The sequence below is a fragment of the Myotis yumanensis genome, unplaced genomic scaffold (assembly GCF_028538775.1).
Source record: "Myotis yumanensis isolate MYYU_CA2020_CCGP unplaced genomic scaffold, mMyoYum1.0.hap1 SCAF_17, whole genome shotgun sequence".
Taxonomy (NCBI): domain Eukaryota; kingdom Metazoa; phylum Chordata; class Mammalia; order Chiroptera; family Vespertilionidae; genus Myotis; species Myotis yumanensis.
The window spans coordinates 25388065-25411901 of NW_027223768.1; positions in this window are offsets into that span (position 1 = coordinate 25388065).

Here is a 23837-nt window from a genome sequence, read left to right on the forward strand (position 1 = left end):
CGGTGGTTTCCAGCCGGTGGGTGGTTGTTTTTCCTCCCAGCCGTTGGCCAGTCCTGCATCTCACCCAAGGGCTGTGGTTTGGGGAATGTTTTGACTTGGCGGGAGTCGGAGCTGAGAGACCCTTCTGTGCTAAAAGGGAAAATGAATGGTGTGTTTAGAGCCTGCTCACAATTCACAGTACGAGGAGCAGGCGACAATTCTGCTGCTGGGATGCGGGCGCTCTGGGCAGCCCCTGGGAGCTGGCTGTGTGGTCATCCTGGCCCCTGCTCTGAGAGTCCACGGGAGGGACTCCCGCCCCCACCCCCCCACCGCACCCCCGCCATGGCCACAGCGCTTCCAGAAGACGGTGCCTCTGCCCTGGCTTTTTCTGGGCCTCTCCGCAACCCCTTCCCAGAACACTCTGCTCCTGGGGCCTGTGCTGTTCTTGGGCTGTGATGAGGCCACTTTTCCCAACCAGATAAACTCGGCTCTAGACAAAGGAGGGAAGGGTGGCTGTTTGGAAATGTCTGGAACAGCCTCATGTGTGTCTGAGTTGTGAGGGTTTAGCTCTCCATGGCGGACACAGACAGCTTCTAAAGCCTTGGGTACTCCAGGGTGATGCTTCGTGTCACTGCATTTGAGAATCAGAAGAGAAAAAATCATAGGCTGCTAAACACTCAACCTAATTGAAAACGGATCAGGTTACCAAAGGACCGAAGCTTGCTTTAGAGGTTCGCCACCATTATGGATGGTGCTCATCTAAGTTGTCAAAATGAGCAAAACCCTGACAGGCTTTTGTATGCAAACTGGTTTTAAAATTTATATGGAAATACAAAGGCTCTAGAACAGCAAAATCAATTTTGAAAAATAAGAAAAAAGTTGGGAGATGAACACTACCTGATTTAAAGACTTATAAAGATACAGAAAGAAAGATAATGGGGTCTTGGACATACCCACGGTATAAGCACATGAGTACAGATGGAATAATGGAATCGAGTAAGAGTCCAGCTACAGGCCCACACGGTTATGGGAGGGAGAGAGGGAGGGAGGGAGGGAAGAAAGGAGGGAGGAAAGGAAGGAGAGAGGAAGGGAGGGAGAAAGGGAAGAGGGCCAGATACTAACCTTGAAAACTGTCTATATATGGCAGAGGATTAGTCAAGCTTCTCAAATCTTACCTGAGGGGCTCAGCTTGCTGCAGAGGCAGAACTTGGAGCTAACTCCTGGTTTCCCACTAGACTGGGAGGAATGTGAGGAGAGACGCTGTGGCCTTCATCTCTCTCCAGCATGGCACAGGCCCAAGGACCCCACTTCCTCGTTCACGGAGGATGCCGCCCAGTGAGGCAGGGAAGCGGGGCTGCCTGGTGGGACTCCTCTCCCACGGTTGGTGGACGGAGGATTTTAATGAGTTTTTCAAGAAGACGATAAAGAAGATCCAAAAACATGGCCATCGGACTGCAGCGACTTATGAGAAAATAAGACCAGGAAACAGCTGGTTAATCTCTCAGGAGAAGCCAAGTGAGTTTAATTCTCAGGGAAAGCTGTTTGGTGGGTGCATGGGCAAGGCTGTGACGTTCACTGCTGCTGAATGAGGCTGCCATGGGCTCCTCCGGCGTGGGACCAGGGAGGTCAGGGCACCAGGCAGATGGCAGGGCCAACGCAGGGAGGGCCTGGCAGTGAGTTTCTGGAGGCCAAGATGGGCCTAAAGCTCCCGCGGCTGGGAGACCTGCGGTGCCCTCATTCTGCCAAAGATTCTGAATGAGACTGAGAAATGCACTTTGGAGGGGAAATTAGATTCCTTTGCTGAACAATAGATTAAGTGGCTCTGAAATGACTGAGAAACAACAAAGATAAATTATCCAAACCCACCTTATGAATCAATCAACCAAGGAAACAGGTATTTCCATTATCCAAGATGTTAGCAAGACTAAATATAAACATCTCAGAAAGACGAGAATGTCATATTTGGAAGGGAGGGGAGGAGAGAGGAAGGAGGGCCAGATACCAATCTTAAGAACTGTCCATATGGTGGAGGATTGGTCAAGGTCCTCATATCCTACCTGAGGGGCTGATCTCGCTGCAGAGGCAGAACTTAAAGCTACATCCTGGCTTGGCCACCACCTAGCTGTGTGACCTTTGTCAGGCCGCCTAGCCTCTCTGGGCCTCAGTTTTCTCATGCACATAAGGGTGTAGAACACAGGTAAGAAATCGCTCTCAAGGAGGATGGAGCTGAGTGACAGGAGTACACATCCCACTCCTAAACGAGTTCTATCTTTTATCTCCCAAGAGAATAGGAGCAGGGACCTTGAATTGCTCAATCACCACTAAGTTTTCTGTACCTGATGCTGTGACTGGCCACACACAAGTGGAACTGAGGTTGGCCACCTCTCAGTCTGCTGTGCGTGCTCTCCACACCCATCTGACACCCAGACCTGGCGGTGGCCCCGCCTTGACCTTGACCTGCCAAAGAAATCCGCATCCAGGTTCCTTAAGCCATTGCACCTGCACCGTTGGCTCTTCTGTTAGAGCAGCCCAGCCTTCCACCAATGACTACAGGGGCCAACATGTCAGCTTTCCAGCTTCCACGGAAAAAAATGGAAGGTCTATCAACAGTCAAGAGACACTGAGCCCCGGTGGTCCAGAGATCCCACGGAGACAGCCAGAGTCCCTGCCGCAGCCTCCTCGCTCTCGCCTGCCTGACTCTTCACTCTTTCCCATGACCTGCCTCACTGTTGAAGCCAGCTGTGTTTTCAGAAACAGTTGAGCCCCAAAGTAGAGCATGACTCAGGGAGACCAAATGCTGATGACTCACCTGCCTGGCGTTCTCTCTCATGAGTCTGCGCTGCTCTAACCAGTTATCTCAACCTGGGTCCGACCCAATGGCTACCCCATAACAAATATTCTATACCATCACCTTTACATTCCTGAAATTAAATCAGAATCACCCCCTTACACACCATTCTAAAAATCAGTATGAGGCCCTAATGGGAACATAAAGGAGAAGTAAAAGAAAAGAAGCTTATGATAATATCACACGTGTATCCTTACGTAAAGGTTGGTGCAGTGACATCAGCAGCCAGTGTGAAGGAGCCAGATGCTCACGTGCCCAAATGGAATCACCGGGAACCTGATCGTTGCCAGTGCAGACTGATACGGGTGTGTGATTTCGGTAACTCAAATACCCACAGTGGCATTGCCATCACGGATGTGATTCTTTCCAAAAGATGGACAACTCTGGGTAAAGTCGGGAACAAAGCAAAATCCATTGTTTCCTTGATTTCCACAACAGTGGCGTTCCTGGCAAACTCCACGCACTTGAAAACATGCGACAGATATTTTGAGTGAAATAAAGTTCCGTTTAAGACTCAGCCCAGCTGGTGTGGCTCAGTGGTTGAGCATCACAGTTGGATTCCAGGTCAGGGCACATACCTGAGTTTCGGCTCCATTCCTAGTGGGGGTCGTGCAGGAAGCAGCCAGTCAATGAAATCTTTCTCATCATTGATGTTTCTGTCTCTTGCTCCCTCTCCCTTCCTCTCTCTGAAATGAATAAAAAAATAAATAAAAACCTCAGATAATTCCGAACACATGCTCTACTCAAGAATGCCCAGTGGGCACCCAGCAGTCATGTGGGGTGGGGGCAGTTCTTGGTTGGGACACTGTCCAGAACATTCCTGGCTGTGAGCACCATCCCAACCCAACCACTAGGACAACCAATACATCACATATTTCCATATTTCCAGAGGCCCTCCGGCAGGTCACTCCCCAGGGAGAACCGCTGTCCCAAACCAAGAAGACACAGAGACATAAAGGCAACATTGATGCTTTTTCTGAACACGACTCGACGTTTTCCTTCATAGCTTGTTGAAAATGAGGTATCTCCGCAGCTTGCTTTTCTGGGGCTCTCTGGACCTGTTAGGCTTTTGCTTAGCCGTGGAACGGGCCATGGTCAGAAAGGACTCCGCTAGGCCTGCAGGGGGAGGGACAGAAAGGACTCTGGGCCCGGCCAGCATGGCTCAGTGGTTGAGCATCGACCTATGAACCAGGTCACCTTTTGATTCCTGGTCAGCGCACATGCCTGGGTTGTGGGCTCGATCCCCAGTGTGGGTGTGCAGGAGGCAGCCGACCAATGATACTCTCTCATGATTGATGTTTCCATCTCTCTCTCTCCCTCTCCCTTCCTCTCTGAAATCGATAAAAAATACGCTAAAAAATAAAATAAAAACATTTTTTTAAAAAGGAAGAAAGAAAGGACTCTGGTAGGCCTGCAGTGGGTGGGTGCGTTGACTGTGGGAGAAGGGGAGGTGGGCAGCCTGCTCTCCCCACTCACCTGGGAGCCCAGCAGGACAAGCTTTACCTGTCGGTGTCTGGCTTTGAAAAGGAGGCATCAATAAGCAAGTGGCTGCAACTGAATGAAATCCTGCTCTCCGTTCCTCTCATCTCCTGCCTATTAATAGCCTCTTGGAATGAGTCACATTGAGACACTTATTCACCGCCTCTGAGGCTGAGTTAACCTGAAATAGTTCTCGGGCCATTTTTCTTGGCTGTTGGGATGTTGGGCAGCCAAGACCACCCCATTTCTCACAGGAACGTGCCTATAAATCAGATGTCACTGGGCTGGGCTGGAGCCCAGAGTCAGACACCGATCGGCCCCTCATAACCTTGGAAAAACCAAGGGGCATAAAGGTGTTATCTTCTGGACCCTTCTCTGAGAGCAGCCTGCTGGCTTCTCCCCATTGAAGAGGCCCCCCCATTTTCTCCACAGGCCTTGGGGTTGTCTCACCTCTTATGTAGTTCCCTCCATGGCCTGGGGAAGTGCTGCTGGACTTACAGATGTGGGCAATGTAGGGACCGAGGGATGAGCAGGTATTCTTCATGCCAGGATGTTAGGATGCCAGGGCCGGGGTCTGCCCCTCCTGGTCCCTCAGATCCCATCCCCTCTGAGCAAACGCCTCACATCCCTCGTTTCATGCCGTCCAGCCACCTCATTTCCCCCTCTGTCTCAAGCCATTTTTAACTGTCTGACGGGGAAGGATCTAACCTGACAGGACAATTAAATATTAATACCATGATTGAGGAGTCTTGTGCAAATCAATTAAAAATAGGACATGTGGAGCTGAGACATTTCAATCCATCTCTCCTCTCTGTCGGGAGAGCTCTGGCCATGGGGCTCCAACCCCTGTGCCCGAGGCTGGGAGTGACCCTGGAAGATGGCCACACCCTCTCGCAGCTGTGGAGCTGGTCACCACCCTCCTTGGATGGGGCCGGTGAAAGGGCTGATGGTGCCTTTCTCCTGCCGTGAGGCAACATCACTTCCCTCCATCAAAGTCTTCCCAGGACCAGCCTCCGCCCTCTTTGGGGTCCCCCTCTGGGCCAGCTTTCCCCAGAAGCCTTGTAATTCTTAGCTTTTTGTGATTTGACCCAAATCCTAGAATGTGAAGGGAGCACAGTGAGAGCAGGAACCGCCTTCTTCCTCTTCCAACAAAGATCCCCACCATGTGCCTGGAATCTGGTGCACAGCTAATAAATCTGTGCACTAAGCCGACAAGGCAATGAGCCTGCCACTCTGTTACTGCTTCCTTATCTGTCACGGTCACTCTGTTGAATGACAAGTAAAAGTCCTAATTCTACCCTCTTCCAAGCCAACCTGAGGTGGCATGTGGATGATGAGGTAGCGTACTCCGAGAAAGTCCAGGACCAGTGAGAATGTATCTCCATGCAGAAGCAGCGTGGGCCCTGCTGGAGTGGCTCAGTGGCCGAGCGTTGGCCTATGAACCAGGAGGTCAAGGTTCGATTCCTGATCAGGGCACATGCCCAGGTTGCAGGCTCAATCCCGAGGAGGGAGTGTACAGGAGGCAGCCAATCAATGATTCTCTGTCATCATTGATATTTCTATCTCCCTCTCCCTTCCTCTCTGAAATCAATTTTTTAAAAAAAGGACTGGACATTTAGACATTCCAGGACTCCATTTCCAACACATCACGTACCAGCTGGATGAATCTGAGGAAGACATTTACCTTCTCTGAGCTGTGATTTTCCCTTGTTTACGGTGGAGACAGTCATGATGCATTGCATTTTATTTATTTTTTGACAGGACCATGCAAAAAAATAAAACTAGACCACCATTATATACCATACACAAGAATAAACTCAAAATGGATACAAAACTTAAATGTAAGTTGTGACACCATAAAAATCCTAGAAGAAAACATAGGCAGTACAATCTCCAGACATCTCTCATAGCAATATTTTTTGCTGATACATCTCCTCGGGCAAGGGAAACAAAGGAAAAAATAAACTAATGGGACTACATCAAACTAAAAAGCTTTTGCACAGCAAAGGAAACCATCAACAAAATGAAAAGGGAATCTACTGCATGGAAGAGCATATTTGCCAATGATACATTGCATTTTTTAAAGTGGATTATATATAGTACAGTAGCATCCAATAGATCACCAATTCGGTATGAAAGAAAGCAAATATATTAATGAAATGCTAAAAATAAAGAAAAATGTTTAATGTTTTAGCAGTAGTCATCTCTGAGCAATGGGAAGTAAAGATTTTTTCTTAGTATCTGCTTTATAGTTCCTGTATTTTCCATAATTAGTACATCAACATGTAACACTACAATGGGAAAAATATAATGCATGATTTTTAATTTGGAAAATATTAAATGAAAACAAACCCATGGCCTTCAGGGAAATGGTTAGACTGATTTCATTCTGATTTAAGGTAATATTTTTGCAAGAGATTTAACTTGAGAGAAATAATAGCGATGAGCATGGGCCTTGCAGTCCTCTGCCCATGGAGGGGTCAGGGACCCCCTGCACCCTAACCCTGAAGGACCTCTCCCATGGGCCTTTTACATTATCTCTCATTTTCGCAAAAAAACTGCAAGATGCACTTTATTTATTTATTTATTTATTTTGCTGCAAAAGGTTTTATTGTTCCCATTTGGTTCAATGCATGGGAGAGGGTCGTTTAAAGAATGGTCAGTAGTTTTGGGGAGAGGCTCAGGCACAAGGCAGACACCAGGGGAGGCAGAGGGGCCCCTCACAGGCCTCGGGGCTCCACAGGCTCCTAGTGGTGCTGGAGGCTGAGCCTTTCCTAGAGCCACTCCCCCGCCCAGCCTGGGGCCGCAGCCTGCGGAGGGAGCCAGGTGTGGCCCATCTTCTTGATGAGCTTCACCTCCTCACCCGGAAGTGGCTGTGGGTCTGCGGGGGCAGAACCAGGGCCTGCAGGTCCACCAGGGCCTGGTCAGGTTCATCCCCAAGGCCAGGCGGCCTCCCTGGCGCCCCGAGTTCTGCCCACTCATCTGGGGAGGCCTCAGCACATCCTCGGGGAGAGTGTGGCCACCGCGCAGGGTTTGCAACTTGACCAGACAGCTCAGTGCCCTCGAGCTTCTCCGCCATCTCGCCCAGAGAGAGGTAGGTGTGGGCGGCCCGCAGAGGCAGGGGGCCAGGTGGTTGACGGCAGCCTCCACCTCGGTGGGATAATTCTGACGGATCTGGGAGCTCATGGTTGTTCGAATAAGGGGTTAAGGTAGAGAAGAAACCCGCGTGTTGGCTGGTCCCGGAGGTGGTGCTGACATGGTGACTGGATAAGACGCTGGAAAATGGCCGGCGGCTGCGAGAAGGGGCGTCCCTGGGTCTGTTCTGTGCAAACACTGTTGAAGCAAGAGGCAGACCTGAGGGTCCTGTGAGGATGCACCTTATTAATTCCATGTAAGAGACGATGAAACTGAGAAACTCGCTCTCTATGTCCATGAGGACAGGGCCTGTCTCATCTATCGTGGCCCCACACAGTGTCCTCTTATGGGAGCCTAAGAGCCAAGGGCGGGGGCTTCAGTCAGGCAGTTAAGTTCTAGGCCCGGCACTGGCGCTCTCTGGGTATGTTTCCATGGGCAAGGAGTTGAACTAGGCTTCCATGAATTGTTATGTAAATAATAAAGGATCAGCCCTAGCTGGTTTGGCTCAGTGGATAGAGAGCATCGGTCTGCAGACTGAAGGGTCCCAGGTTTGATTCCTGTCAAGGGCACATGTCTGGGTTGCAGGCTCAATTCCCCAGTAGGGGGTGTGCAGGAGGCAGCCGATCAATGATTCTCTCTCCTCATTGATGTTTCTGTCTCTCCCTTTCCCTTCCTCTCTGAAATCAATAAAAATATTTTAATAATAATAATAATAATAATAAAGGATCATGTATCTCCCTTAAAGGGTTGTTGTGAGGAGTAAATGACCCAGAATGCACAGGCACAGTCAGGGTTAGCTACAGTCAGCCGCAGAGCTGAGATCTGAACGTAGGTGTATCTGGCTCCAAGGTCCACGCTGTCTCCATATGCAAGCGTCTTTATCGCACCAGGCCCTCTTCTCTGTCTTCAGTGGCGGCACAGCGCCCCCAGCAGTCCCCGGGCCCCGTAAACATTTTTGTCTTGAGGGAAAGGCTCTTGGTGGTTTCCCAGGAACCTGGGGGGCTCCTTGGGCCTGGCAGGTGCACAGAGGCCAGGGTGAGCTCTGCCGAGTCCCTGCAGGGACTCTGCCTGCTCCCAGGTGAGTCTCGTCCTGGCTGATCCAGCACCTTGAGCAGCTGCATCTCAGCTGCGTCCCCCTCCCCCCTTCCTCTGCGGGTTATCTCTGCCAGGCTGTCAGGCCCTGATTTTCCCTGTTTACCCTTCCTTCCTCCCACCCCCCTACCCCCCGTACACCTTCGTCAGGCCCCCAGAAAATGTCAGAGCGCAAGCTGGGCGCGCGGCCCTCCTGCTGGCGAGCAGGCAGCGTGGTGCGGTGTTCTTTTGTGTGTGGAGCAGCCCTGCCAATTAGCTTGTACTCTGCCCACATGTCCAGGGCTCAGAGGGAAGCAGGCCAGGCCTACAAAATGAGACAATGGTCCCCCGGAACACGGAGGGGGCAGGAGCACCTGCTGTTCTCCCCCGGCTGGGCTGAAATGGGGGGTGGAGTTGGAGAGCGGGGATGGCAGGAGGGGGCGGCATGAGGGGAAGGCTTGAAGGAAGGGGGTCAAGCTGTTCACCTGCTGCAGGAAGTCCTCTGAACTCCAGATTCCCAGGGGCAGCGCCAAGCTCTGCGGCTGGCACCTCTCCAGGCCCAGGGAGTGCTGGCACTTGCCCCCAGGCCCGGGTGTGGCTCCTCCCTGTCAGTGTCCTGCCTCATTCCGGGTACAGTGCTGGCCCCTCCGGGCTCGCTTGTGGAGGGCAGTATGGAGACGCGGTTGAGGAGGACGACTCTTGGTGCGAGGTCGAGGTGGGTTCTTGTGCATCCACTCCGTGAGCCTCAGCCACTGCCTGCTCAGTGGGGGTTTCTTCCTCTGAAACACAGAATAAACATTCCTGCCTCCGAGGGTACCTGTGAGGAGGAAAGGAAAGGAGATGTTGAAACACCTGGCCCATAGATAGCACTCCGTACGTTCTGGCATCATTATTTACAGACTCTACAGAGAATCTGTTGTTAGAATCACTGGACTCTCTTCTGGAGAGTCCATGAGCCTTACGAAGGCAGTTTCATCTCCGAGGTGGGTCAGCTGGAGCAACAGGAGGTCAGAAGGCAGAGATGACCGGGGTATGTGATGGAGACGCCCAGGTGCCTCACATTGGGCCAGGTGCCTCCTGTGCTATCTCATTCTGCCTGGGTAACATTTTGAAAGCTCAGGCAGTTAAACGTTAAGGAAACAAAAGAAATGTTCAAGACTGGGATGCCTGCTGTTGCCAGGACCCCTAATTAGAAAACAACATCATCGTGAATGAGTTGAGCAAACCTCCAGTGTTGACGGAGGAGCAGAAATAAATGTGCCAACGGGGGAATCACAGAGCAGTCGGTTGACATCCTGGGGGATCGCGGACTCCACACGCACGGCTCCGAGGTCTCAGGACTGAGCATGTGTTGTCTTCATGCCCCACGTCCTGGTCGTGCCCCCAGACACACTTGTCATATCGCGAGAGGATCCTATTCCAATCCCAGACCTTCATGTCAGGTGAATTTGTCTCATTATAATAAGGAAGCAGCGAGGTAACTCCAACTATCAAATAAAATAGCTTGACGGTGACTAAGCAACAACAGGATAATAGACTTACACAGAGATTTTCTTTCAACGTGACAAGACATTTCTCAAAAGAAAATCATAGATTATCCTCAGCTTCCATATTGGGTCTGAGATATCCATTGCTCCAGTCAGTATTGATATCAGTCATTCATTCATTCACTCCATCTCTCACTTATTTTTCCATTCATTCAGCTACATGTGTTGAGAGCCGTATCATATTGGGTAGAGGTGGAGAGACGTTAAATGCTGAATAGGAAATGGTACATTCCTTAAAGGGACAGTGCCTGTTGGGGAATAATCCAATGGCAAAGACTGGCCGTGACTAGATTTGGGCAAGGATGGGTGCCTATGCTAAGGAGTTGGGCGTTGGTTGTGCAGGAGAGGATGGCACTATGGGAGAATTTTGAGCCTGGGGAGTGTGTATTCCAGGAGCAAGCGGTGTGCAGGATGGAGCAGAGGCAAGGAAGCCAGTTAGGAGGGGAGTACAGTCACTCCTTACGGAGCCCACCCCCTGTCCCAGCTACTGTCCTCACGGTTCTCCTCCACCTCTTGGCTGAAACGGTTCTTTCCTACGTCATGAATAAACCGCTACTGGCCAAAGCCCCCAAAGCACTTTCTAACGCTTTAGCTTGTCAGTCCCCGCTATTCCGCTTGCATGGTTAGCCACTTCCCCAAGCTGACAGCTTTTCTCTGAAACACAACCTTTCGCTGTGTTACCAACTGCTTCTCTGGCAGCTGATGCTCTGGTTCGGGTTTTTCATGACCATCAATAAGTCCTGTGTTCCTAAGGCATATCTATAGCCCAGTTCTAACCTGACTGTGTATCTATAGCCCAGTTCTAACCTGACTGTGTATCGAGCCCAGTTCTAACCTGAATCTCTCCCTGGGAAATGTCTTGCTTACTTGCAACTTGTGCAGAAAACAAATAAATAAACAAACCAAATACTCATCCATAGACGATCTATTCATAAAAGGAATCTGAAAATGGAGACTCTGGGGGAAATTTTGTATCCATCTCATATTACAATAAATCCATCTCCATCTATCTTAGGATGAAGATTTGGGGTCAGATAAGGTCTCTTTGCCCTTGTTATAGCTGTGTTGGGGCCTCATTGTGCCTATAGTTGGACTAGTAGATTAGGTTAAAAAGAGCAAGATGCAGCCCGGCCCGTGTGGCTCAGTGGTGGAGCATTGACCTATGAACCAGGAGGTCACAGTTCAATTCCCGGTCAGAGCACATGCCCCGGTTGTGGGCTCAATCCCCAGTAGGGAGCTTGCAGGAGGCAGCCGATCAGTGATTCTCTCTCATCATTGATGTTTCTATCTCTCCTTCCCTCTCTCTCCCTTTAATAAAAATATATTTTTAAAAAGAAGAGCAAGACGCAGAAAGAGAATGTCTAATCTTCTGGGGGACTTGTTGCCGAATGAAGGTCTTGGCAAACACCATCCCCGGCTCCTTAAGCCATGTCCTGCCTCTGTCTCGCCTCCATCAGTGAGTTGTTGACTAAAGGGGCTTCCTGGGGCTGGACTTTGCTTGGTCCATTGCTGCTGCCCAGGACCTAGAAGAGAGCCCGGCACAGACGGGGGACTCCCGACTGGGTGTGGAGGGAATGAGGGGCTCTACCTGTTCCGCTCCCTTTTCACTCCCTGCACGCAGGCGGGACTGTGCTCGCCTGTGCCCTGGAGACCCGGACGATGGTCAGGGACCAAGCGTCTCATATTGGAGCAAGAGTCCCGGGTTTGGCTCCTTCGTCGTTATCCACAGAGTCAAGCCTCATTGCCTACTCGGTTGGCTTTGGAAAGATGTGACCCTGCCTCCTGCAACATGGGATCCACATTTAACCTCCTGCCACACAGTCTGCTGTTCCAGAGGGTGTTTCAGGTCTCCACTCGGTGACCCTGCAACCTCACGGCCCCCCCTGTCCGTGGTTCCTACTTTCTTTAACGTAAAGGGCTTCCAGTGTGGCTGAGTTGGCTGAGTGTCCGCCTGTGCACCGGGAGGTCGGGCACATGCTCGGGGTGCCAGTTGGTCCCCAATCAGGGTGTGTACAGGAGGCAACGGCTTGATGCTTCTCTCTCTTTCCCTCTCCCTTCCTCTCTCTCTCTCTCAAATCAATTAAAAAAAAACACATTAAAAATAAAGTACTTCCGTTTTTATAAGAAATCTAATTTTTGAAACTTAAGTATGTTAGACTATTTTGGAGCCACTCTATTTCTATCTAAAACAGCGGTTCTCAACCTGTGGGTCGGGACCCCTTTGGGGGTCGAATGACCCTTTCACAGGGGTCACCTAAGACCATCGGAAAACACATATATAATTACATATTGTTTTTGTGATTAATCACTATGCTTTAATTATGTTCAACTTGTAACAATGAAATTGGGGGTCACCACAACATGAGGGGTCTCGGCATGAAGAAGGTTGAGAACCACCGCTGTCCCAAGGCCTTTGATTGACCTGGTGAAACCACCCGGGAGCTCTGCCTCTGGGGCCGCCCTCCAGCCTGGCTCAGAATGCCCGGCTGAGAAGCACTTCGCCCTCCAGCCTATCTGGCTGTTTTTCTGCACAGTCTGTGTAAATGGGCTGCCCACCTTCCTCGGAATCAGTGGGCAAAACCACACAGCCCCCGGTCCATCTGGCGCTCCGTTCAGCATCCCAGGCTCCCGCAAAGGGGCAGAAACTGGGACTGGCTTTGGGAAGGAGAGGCGCCCAGAGAGCCACTATTGAAACGGGCTTTCCAGTCCCTAGGGTTCCCATTTCTTATTCTTCAAGGTGCTTGTGCAGGGAGCCCTGACCCCGCTCAGTGTAACTGGTCGTTGCTTACTCTCTAGCCAAGAAAAAAAGAAAACCCGGGGTAAGCAGGTCAGTTGTCTGACATTTGCAAAGGCAGTGTCTGGGGAACACCTTGCAGAGAATAAAAAGGTCCAGTGTTTGTATTTCAGGAGAAAGAAAAAAGAAAGGGGGGGGGGTGAGGGTGGGAGAGAAACAGAGAGAATGTGAGAGAGGTTTCTAATTTAGACCTGCAGCAGCATGCCACCATCTGCAGGGAGAGTCCCCAAGTGCCCATGACACACAAGCCTGTGTCACGCCCCCGCGCTGTTCCCCTCTCATTGCCAGGAGAGGTTGCTAGACCGGGAGGTTTGGAAGCTCTCGGTGGAGGGATTGTTTTATACGCTGCCTCTGGCGCCCCAAATCTCCCCAGAATTTGGGGGGAAAGGAGGGCAAGTACATCTTTTTGTTCTTGTTTGTTTTTGAAACAACCTTCTTTTTCCTGAATATAAAAGCCATACATCTGATACCACCCAATGCTGGTAAGGATACAGAGCCGCAGGCTCTCGATTGGTGGGCATATATAGGGGGTCCCCAAAACATGTGTACACACTTGGAATAATTATAAAGCCAGCGTTTGTACTTCCACTGCATTTTCAAACGCCCAGGAGCATTTTAGGATGAATTTCCTTTGTTCAAAGCTTAGTGTGGGTGAAAAGAAACAAACATCAATTGAGCTATCAGCTATTAAAATGTGTATACATTTTGGGGGGTCATCCTGTATATTATAGACTATTTATGACTGATGCAGCCGCTTTAGAAAAACAATTTGACACTCTCTTTTATTTTTTTGAAAAAAACATTTTTAATTAAATTTTCAGCGTTGAAAGTATTACATATGTCCCTTCCCACCCCCAATTAACCCATTCTAGCCCGCCCCAGGCCTCCACCACCCTATTATCTGTGTCCATGGGTTATGCATATATGCATACAAGTTCTTTGGTTGATTTCTTCCCACCCACCTTCACCTTCCCTCTGAGATTCCACAATCTGTTCCATGCTTCTGTGTCTCTGGATCGATCTTGTTCATCAGTTTATTTTGTCCATTACATTATACCTATAAGTGAGATCATGTGACACTTGTCTTTCTCTGACTGGCTTATTTCTGGCTTATTTCGCTTAGCATAATACTCTCCAGGTCCCTCCATGCTATCTCAAAGGGTAAGAGATTCTTCTTTTTTATTGCTGCATAGTATTCCATGTTGTAAATGTACCACTGCGTTTTCATCCACTCGGCTGTTTCCAGATCTTAACTATTGTAAATTGTGCTTTTATGAACATATGGGTGCATGTATTCTTTCTGATTGGTGTTTTGGGTTTCTTATATTATATATTCCTAGAAGTGGGATTACTAAGTCAAATGGCATTTCCATATTTAATTTTTTTGAGGAAACTCCATACTATTTCCCATAATGGCTACACCAGCCATTCCCACCATCAATCAGTGCACTAGGGTTCCCTTTTCTCCACATCCTTTGCTTTTCGTTAATATATTTTTAATTGATTTAAGAGGAGAAGGAAGAGGGGGAGATAGAAACATCAGTGATAAGAGTCATTGATCGGCACACCCCACACTGGGGATCTAGCCCACAATCTAGGCATATGCCCTGACCAGGAATCGAACTGAGACCTTCTGGTTCATAGGTCAACACTCAACCACTGAGCTACAACAGCTGGGCATCATTTGTTGATATTCTGTCAGGTGTGAGGTGATGATACCTCATTGTTTTAATTTGCATCTCTCTGGTGATCAGTGACTTCGAGCATTTTTTCATACGTCTCTTGGCCATCTGTATGTTCGCTTTGGAGAAGTGGCTATTTAGGTCCCTTGCCCATTTTTTAATTAGATTGTTTGTCTTCCTTTTGTTAAATTATATGAGTTCCTTATATATTTTGGATATTAACCCTTTATCAGATGTATCATTGCCAAATCTGTTCTCCCATACGGTGGGCTCCCTTGTTATTTGTTGATGGTTTCTTTTGCTGCGCAGAAGCTTTTTATTTTGATGTAGTCCCATTTGTTTATTTTCTCCTTAGTTTCCCTTGCCTTAGAGATGGATCCGTAAGCATATTGTTATGAGAGATGTCTGAGAGTTTGCTGCCTATGGTTTCTTCTAGGATTTTTATGGTGTCATGACTTACATTTAAGTCTTTTATCCATTTTAGTTTATTCTCTTTTTTTCTCTCTCTCTGTTGCACCTCCTCCCAGGTGCCGACTGGAAATAAAACTAAATTGAGGAACATTCACAAGGAATTACCAACTGAGGTAGAGCTGAGGAGCATGTCAAGAAAGGACAGGAAGCACCTGGAGACCAGTAGGAAGGGCTAGGTTAGCAGAGGGGCCGACCCAGCTGCCGCGAGGCGGGCAGGCCCAGGGTGAAGAGCGGTCTCAGCTGCGGGAGGGTTATTTCCCTGCGAAGGTTGAGGCCCAGACGGAGGCTGGAGGCTGGGCTCCACAGCTCGGAGCAACGGAGCCCTGAGAGGTGGCAGGGCTCCTGGCCACAGGGGAGACCAGAGCCTGTAGGAGGTAAAGCCTCAGGGTTTCTTTTTCTTTTGGGGGGAGGGGGGGGGTGTTGGTTTTTTAAACCCAGGCACAGGATTTTCCTTGCAGCTACTCCCCGGAGGCTTGAGGCTTCTGTGGAGCGAGGGTGGGGAGGGGAAGGTGGGGAGGGCGGTGCAGATTCAAGGTGCTTAAGTAGAGGCTGGGGTGGGAAGCATTGGGGGGAGACGAGGAAAAGCAGCAGCCAGGAGACCTGCATTCGGTCTTGCCCCCCAGACTTGAGTTCCTCATGCTGAGGTACGATTCCTCTATTCCTATTTTGCTGAGAGTTTTTATCAAAAACCGGTGTTGGGTTTTATCCAATGCTTATTCTGTTTCTATCGGTACGATCATGTGGATTTTGTCTTTTGATCTGTTTCTGTGATGTATCACGTTGATGGATTTCCGAATATTGTACCAGATTTGCATCCCTGGAATAAATCCCACTTGGTTATGGTGTATGATCTTTTGGTTATGGTGTGTGATATTGCGGGATCCGATTTGCTAATATTTTGCTGAGGATTTTAGCATCTGTGTTCATTAGGGATAGTGGCCGGTAGCTCTCTTTCTTTGTAGTGCCTGAAACTGGTTTTGGAATGAGAATAATGGGGGCCTCATAAAAAGAGCTTGGAAGTCTTCCTTTTGGATTGTTTGGAATAGTTTGAGAAGGGCAGGTGTTAGCTGTTCTTTGAAGGTTCGGTAAAACTCCCGTGTGAAGCCTTCCGGACCAGGGCTTTTGTCTGGTGGGAGTTTTGTGATTATTGCTTCTATTTCATTCGTTGTTAGTGGCCTCTTCAAGTTTTCTAATTCTTCCAGATTCAGTTTGGGGAGATTGTATGTTTCTAGGAATTTGTCCATGTTGCCGGCATGTAGTTGTTCATAGTATTTTCTTAAATTCTTGGTATTTCTGTGGTGTCCATTGTAATAGCGCCTCTTTCATTTCTGATTTTATTTGAGTCCTCTCTGTTTCTTGATGAGTCTGGCTAATAGTTCGTCAATCTTGTTTATCTTTTCAAAGAGCCAACTCTTGGTTTAATTGATTGTATTTTTTTTTTTTAGCCTCTATGTCATTTATTTCTGCTCTAATATTTAATTTTTTAAAAAAATATATTTTTATTGATTTTTTACAGAGAGGAAGGGAGAGAGATAGAGAGTTAGAAACATCGATGAGAGAGAAACATCGATCAGCTGCCTCCTGCACATCTCCTACTGGGGATGTGCCCGCAACCCAGGTACATGCCCTTGACCGGAATCGAACCTGGGACCTTTCAGTCCGCAGGCCGACGCTCTATCCACTGAGCCAAACCGGTTTCGGCTCTGCTCTAATATTTATTATTTCCTTCCTTCTACCTTCTCTGGGCTTTTCTTTTTTCTTTTTAAATGTATTTTTTATTGTTGATAGTATTACAGATATCTCCAATCCCCCCCCCCCAACCCCTTTACTCCTTCCTCCCAGTCCCTACCCATAACTCCCTCCCCTCCATGTCTTTACTACCTATTGGCCATGTCCTTGGGCACTGCATGTAAGTATATAAGTTCTTTGGTTTATCTCTTCTCATCCCTCCAACCCCACATCGAGGTATGTCAGTCTGTTCCATGCCTCCATGCTTTAGGTCTCATTTTGTTGGTCAATTCATTTTGTTCATTAGATTCCACAAATAAGTAAAATCATGTGATATTTGTCTTTCTCAGATTGGCTTATTTCACTTCGCATAATATTCTTCAGACCCATCCATGCTGTCCCTCTTTTTCACAGCTGCATAGTATTCCATAGTGTAAATGTCCCACAGCTTTTTTATCCACTCATCTACTGATGAGCACTTGGGCTGTTTCCAAATCTTAGCTATTGTAAATAACGCTGCTATGAACATAGGGGTGCGTATATTCTTTCCGATTGGTGTTTTAGTGTTTTTAAGATATATTCCCAGAAGTGGGATCACTGGGTCAAACGGAAGTTCCATTTTTAATTTTTTGAGGAAACTCCATACTGTTTTCCACAGTGGCTGCACCAGTCTGCATTCCCACCAGCAGTGAATTAGGGTTCCCTTTTCTCCACATCCTCACCAGCACTTGCTGTTTGTTGATTTTTTTATGATAGCCATTCTGACAGGTGTGAGGTGATAGCTCATTGGGGTTTTAATTTGCATTTCTCTAATGCTTAGTGCCTTTGAGCATTGGGCTTTTGAGTACTTATTACATTACAAGTACTAACCAATGAATAAATAATGGCTATGCATGGACCAATGAGGAGAGTATTTACTGAGCTGAGGATTATGATTAACCCACTTCAGGGTGTGTCTGGGTTCCAAAGGAAAAACTGAAAGCAAAAATTGTTCATTTACTGTGAACAGTTTAGAACCCCAGCAAAGTATGTGAGGAAAGAATCATCCCTCGTTGCATCACTCCAAAGATAATATACTTTGGTATATCTTCTTCCAGCTCATTTTTTTCCTAATTCATGTTTTCCTCATAATTACCTGGGTGTTTAAACAGTAGTCTTATTCTTGACACTTAACCTTATATAATGTACATTTTCCCCCTGTGATAAAATATTCTTTGAGAAGATGTTGTCACTGTGTCCCTGGAGACTGAGTGTAGTGGCTGCCACCACACTCGCCTGAGGAGATTCCAGCTGACCCCACCTTCATTCAAAGCTCCAGGTCACAGAATTTAACCCCTGAGCTCACTGCCCGGCTGCAAGGGAAGCTGCCAAAGCAAGACTGTCTCTGATGGCTCTTGTTTCTTTGGTGGCGATCCCACCGTCCGCAGGGTAGAGCTCACTTAGAGAAAATGGAGGGAAGCCGGGGGCAGGCAACACCAGCGCTCCACAGAGAAGAAAAGCGAGTCTCAGAGAGGTTAAGTAACTTGCCAAAGTCACACAGCAAGCAAGTGGTTCTGCGTTGACCAGATCAAACACTCCCTGTTTGTACTTTACATCCCTGTGACTGTTGTAACTACCAATTAGTACTTCTTGATCCCTTCTTTTTTTTTTCACCCAGCCCCCCAACCTCACTTCCCTCCAGCAACGATCAGTCTGTTTTCTGTGTCTCTAATTCCATTTCTATTTTGTTTATTTCATTCTTTAGATTCCACATGTAAGTAAAATTATATGGCCTTTGTCTTTATCTAGTCAATAATACTGTAATGACTATGTATGGTGCCAGGTGGGTACTTGAAATTTTGGGGGGGGACACTTTGTAAAGTATATGATTATCTAACCCACTATGCTGTACACCTGAAACCAATGCAAAATAATAATGAACGTAAACGCTAATTGAAAAATAAAGTTTAAGAAAATATCAAATACTTTCTAAGCAAGTTCTGAGAACTAGAGGTTTCAGGAAGAAGTTTTGGTTCTTGTATGTGAGAGAGAAAATTCAAGGGGAAAAAAAGAATTAACAGGACACAGCCCTTAAGAAACAAGGAAAACGGTGCCCCGGTCTGAGTCAGTAAGGTGTTAAGTGTGGCCCGAGGCTGCTCCAGGGAGATGCAGTCCCTGCCTTTTCCAGGGAGGGAAGCTGTGCAATGTCCTTGCTGACAGAGAGATCACACGTCCCAAGGAAGTACCTTTGTTTTTAATTTCCTTGCAAAGCCAGCGATTTGTCAGAATAATTGCCTTTTGTTAAGTCCCTCCCACCGCTGTTCTCACATGGCTCTCCGATGCCGAGCTCTTTTTCTGATCTGGGAGCTTTTGCAAAGAGGTCTGTTCCCATTGGTGAGATATCCTCCCTCCAGCTCCACCCCGACCAATAAGAAGCTGGAGGACGGATCACTCGGCCAAAGCTGCCACTAGCGATGACCAAACCTGATTAACACAGTTACAATTTATAGATGGAGCTCAAGGACAGCGACCTGGTGGAGGGGACCACAGGGCGAGGACTTGCAAGCACAGTTACACTGCATTTCAGCGAACGATTGCTGTGGTGCTGGGTCCCCATGGTTGTGGCAATGAGCTCACTGCTTAGACTGCAGCCATCTCTAGAGATAAGTCCTACCGTTATCCCCACTGTACAGATGAGGAAACTGAGGGGCCGAGTTCAAGGTCACACAGAGGAAGGAGTGGAGCCAGGATTCTGATCTCATCAGTCTGGCTCCAGAGTCTGTACTCTTAACTTCCAATTACACATGATAAAGAAAAGGATTGGGGAAAAATGTGGCTCCTCCCTCAGATTCCTTTGTGCCATCTCTAGAACCTTCCAAGAGACTTTCCCTCTCTTCTCTCCTCTCTCTCTCTCTCTCTCTCTCTCTCTCTCTCTCTCTCTTTCTCTCTCCTTCTCTCTCCTCCCTGCTTAACTTAGCCGGAGTGTTTCTTTGACTTAAGAACCCCAACTGCCAAGCCTCCGTTTTCCCATGTAAAACTGTAATAATAATAATGGTATTTGTTTCCAATGGTTTTGTAAGTTCTAAGCATATGGTGAACATCCAATAAGTAAACATTGTCATGACAAGCCTTGAGAGAATTTAAGAGAGATTTGGAAAATACAATCTTTTCTTTTTTTGATCATTTATTTTTCAATTACAGTTGACGTACACTATTACATTAGCTTCAGGTGTAAGACAGTGATTACAAACTCATATAACGTATGTATGAAGTAGTCACCCCGATAAGTCCAGAACCCATCTGGCTCCATCCATAGTAATTACGACATTATCGACCATATTCCCCATGCTGTACCACACATCCCCATGACTGCTTTTGTAACTGGCCATTTGCACATCTTAACCCCTTCTCCTCTTTCACCCATTCCCCACCTGGCAACCATATCAATGTTCTCTGTATCGATGAGTTTGTTTCGGTTTTCTTTACTCGTCTATATTGTTATTTTAGACTCCACTATAAGTGAAATCGAGTGGTGGTTGTCTTCCTCTGTCTGACTTATTTTACTTAGCACAATACCTCTAGACTCATCCCTGTTGTGGCAGGTGGCAATAGCTCATTCTTTTTTTTACAGCTAAGTAACATTCCATTGTATACATGTACTACTTCTCCTTTATCCATTAAGAAAATACAATCGGGAGGGAGAAAATGGCGGAGGCTTAGACGGACGTGTTGGTGCTTCGTCCCGGACCAGATAGGGGCGAGCAGCTGAAACGGGTAACAATCAGCCTGATCAAGCTGGGGAGGTTCAGCTGAGAGACAGTCTGCAGCCAGGAAAGACAGAAAACTCCTAAAAAATGCGGATGGTTAGAGATTGAGGCTGAAACCTCCCTCTGGGCGCCAGCGCAGCGGCGAGACCGCGCCATCTCAGGCAGCGTTTACCAGCATCCAGAGATCGGCTACTAACCCGGAGGCAACGATTCGCAAACAGCGCGACTGCAAGAGCCAAGGGAAGACCTGCACCCCTCCACGGAAAGGTTAGACTTACCTCAAAGGTGCGGTTCGCAGTTCAGGTTGGAGCGAGGAACGCGCGCGCGGGCGCAGGGGGAAATCTGCGTCCGCCAAAATCCGCGCTCTCCAAAATCCGTGCCTATAGAGGCCAGCGTGTCTCGCAAGGGGGGAGGGCTCCCGCAGGGCTGCTGCCAGAAGGTAACACTATAAATGAGCCCATAGTTGGACTGGACAAAAGGGCTGCCTCAGAGTTTCCCTGATAGCCGGCTACTTGTTGTGGCCAGGGGCTTGAGCGCGCGCAGACACTCCGCGCGGTTCTGGAGGGTGGAACCCTGCGAGTTCGAACAGCTTCCCAGGCTCTAGTTTACATACTTCCTCTTACTTCTGTGAGTTTGATTGTTGAGCCCAATGCATGTGAGTGCCCAGTTGGGGTCACTAGCAGAGCTTGTAGGGGAAGATTGATTTTGGGGAGCCTGGGAAACAGAGCTGGGAGTGGCGCCGGGGGAACCACCTCTGGGCGGAGCTGGTTCAGGTACAATAGAGAACTGGTTCGAGAGAACTTATAGCCTCGGAGGTCAACCCAGACACACTGCCACCCAGAGGCAGAGCCACGAACTGACTCCTCTATAAATACAGATAAGGCATTAAGGACTGTGGCTTGCAACAAGGAGGAGCAGTATATCAGAGGGAAAGTCAACATTCTCCTGAATTCCGGGCATGCCAATAAGAAGAGTAGAAGATCTGAAGCACCTGCATTAATGCACATTTTTATTTTTATTTTTTTAAATTACTTTTTCTCCTTTTAACTAAGAAAACATTTTTCTTTTTTTTTTTTTTCTTTTTTTTTTCTTTTTTTTTTTTTTCTTTTTTTTTTCTTTTTTTTTTTTTTTTTTCTTTTTTCTTTTTCTCCATCACCCGATTTTGCCCTTTCAGCTACTACATTTTTATTTTTAACTAGTATTATTACTGCTACCATTTTACCAGTTTTTAAAGTGTCATCTTGTCTTTATTTTATTTTGGGACTAATGTTCTCCATTCTATTTTCATCGTTCCTTTAGCAACATTTTTCTCTACCTCAATTTGCCTCTGTGCTAAACAATCTTCCCCACTTTTTCCCTTTTGCTGTCCTGTTTCTCTTACCCTACTCCAGCTTTAGATCTTCCCTATTCTTTTTACCCTCTGTCAAAATTTAACCCTGCTTAAATATCCTATGTCCAATCCCCTGTTCTAAATCCTTATACACCTTTCCCTTATCTTCCTTCACTATCCATTTTTTTTCTCTCTCTTCTTCTTCTTTTCTCTCTCTATTGTTTTATCGTTGTTTGCCTGATTGACGAGTATAGTGTTTTTCTTTTTCTTTTTTCATTTTTTTGATCGTTTGTGAGGTTAGACTGCTTATTCTTTTTATTTTTATTTTCCTGCCCCTCCCTCTCCCCCCCGCCCCCCCGGTTATTTCTGCGCTTCTCTGTCCACTTGCGTCGCTTGATATTATTGGTTGTTTGTAGTTTGTATTCATCTCCAGGAATCTGTTGCTGCAATTTGTTGTTATTAGTGGCGGACCTATAGGAGTTTTCTCCTCACATAAATAGTCTCTCCCCCTTCTACACTTCACTCTCTTTTCTCTCTTACTTTTTTTCTTCTTCTTTTTTTTTTCTTTTTTTTTCTTTCTTTTTTTCCTCCTCTTTTTCCCCTCCCTTTTCCAATCTCATTTTTGCACTCCTTTTTTTTCTTTCTTTCTTTTTTCTCTTCTACCTTTTTCTCTTCTTTCCCCCTTATCTCCCAACCCTCTTAGCTCGGGTGGCCACCTTTATTTGGGGTTAGTAATATCGTAAATACAATAGTGTTCAGTGCCTGGTACGTTGTGCCTTGTTGTGTTGTATTTTGTGCCTCTAAATCAACGCAACAGATTCAAGCAACAGCGGCCTCCTGATCACCACACGCTCTGCCTGGGGAACAGTTGCTGCGTCTGAAGCCTCCCTCCACCAGCCAGAAGAGCCACCACAACTGTGAACAGCACCCATCAGAGGCCCTGCTATCAACAGAGGAGCCGCTGCTACCACAACCGCCCAAGGAGCAACCACAGACCGAGGAGCCACTGCCACCCAGGGAGCAGCCACTGCCACCCAGGGTCCAGCCACTGAACGATTCAACAACTAGTAATGTCAGTGAGATCAAACATGGGTAGACAAAGAAACCCCCAAAGGAAAGAAAAGGAGGACTCGCCAGAAAAGCAGCTAAGTGAGACAGAGATATGCAACATGACGGAAAAAGAATTCAGAGTAAGGTTCCTAGAGTACATGCACCGGATGTTCAAGAAGCAAGAAGAAACAGATGAAAAACTCAACTACGTATGCAAGAAGCTAGAAGAAACAGATGAAAAAATCAACAACTTAAGTAAGTCCCAAGAAGAAATGAAGAGCGACTTAGCTGCAATAAAAAACACCATTGAAAGTATCAATAGTAGACTGGGAGAAGCGGAGGACCGAATCAGTGAATTAGAAGACAAGGAAGCAAAACACACTCAAACAATACTGCAAATGGAGAAAAAAATTAAAAGACAGGAGGAGAGCCTAAGGGAACTTTGGGACAACATGAAACGAAGCAACATATGAATAATAGGGGTGCCAGAACAACAGAAAGATGAACATGGATTAGAAAACCTATTCGAAGAAATAATATCAGAAAACTTCCCTGAGGTGGGGAAGAAAAAAGTCACACAAGCCCAGAGAGTCCCAAACAAGGTGAACCCGAAAAGACCCACACCAAGACACATCATAATTACCATGGCAAATGTTCAGGATAAAGAGAGAATCTTACAGGCTGCAAGAGAGAGACGGAAAGTAACATACAAGGGATCTCCCATTAGATTATCAAATGATTTCTCAACAGAAACACATCAGGCCAGAAAAGAATGGACGGAAATCTACAAAGTGATGCAAAGCAAAGGACTGAATCCAAGAATACTCTATCCAGCAAGGCTATCATTCAAAATTGAAGGGGAAATAAGAAGCTTCACAGACAAAAAAGGGCTAAGGGAGTTTATCACCACCAAGCCAGCCATGCAAGAAATGCTAAAGGGACTGGTGTAAAAGAAGAAATATCAAGCTCAGAAAGAA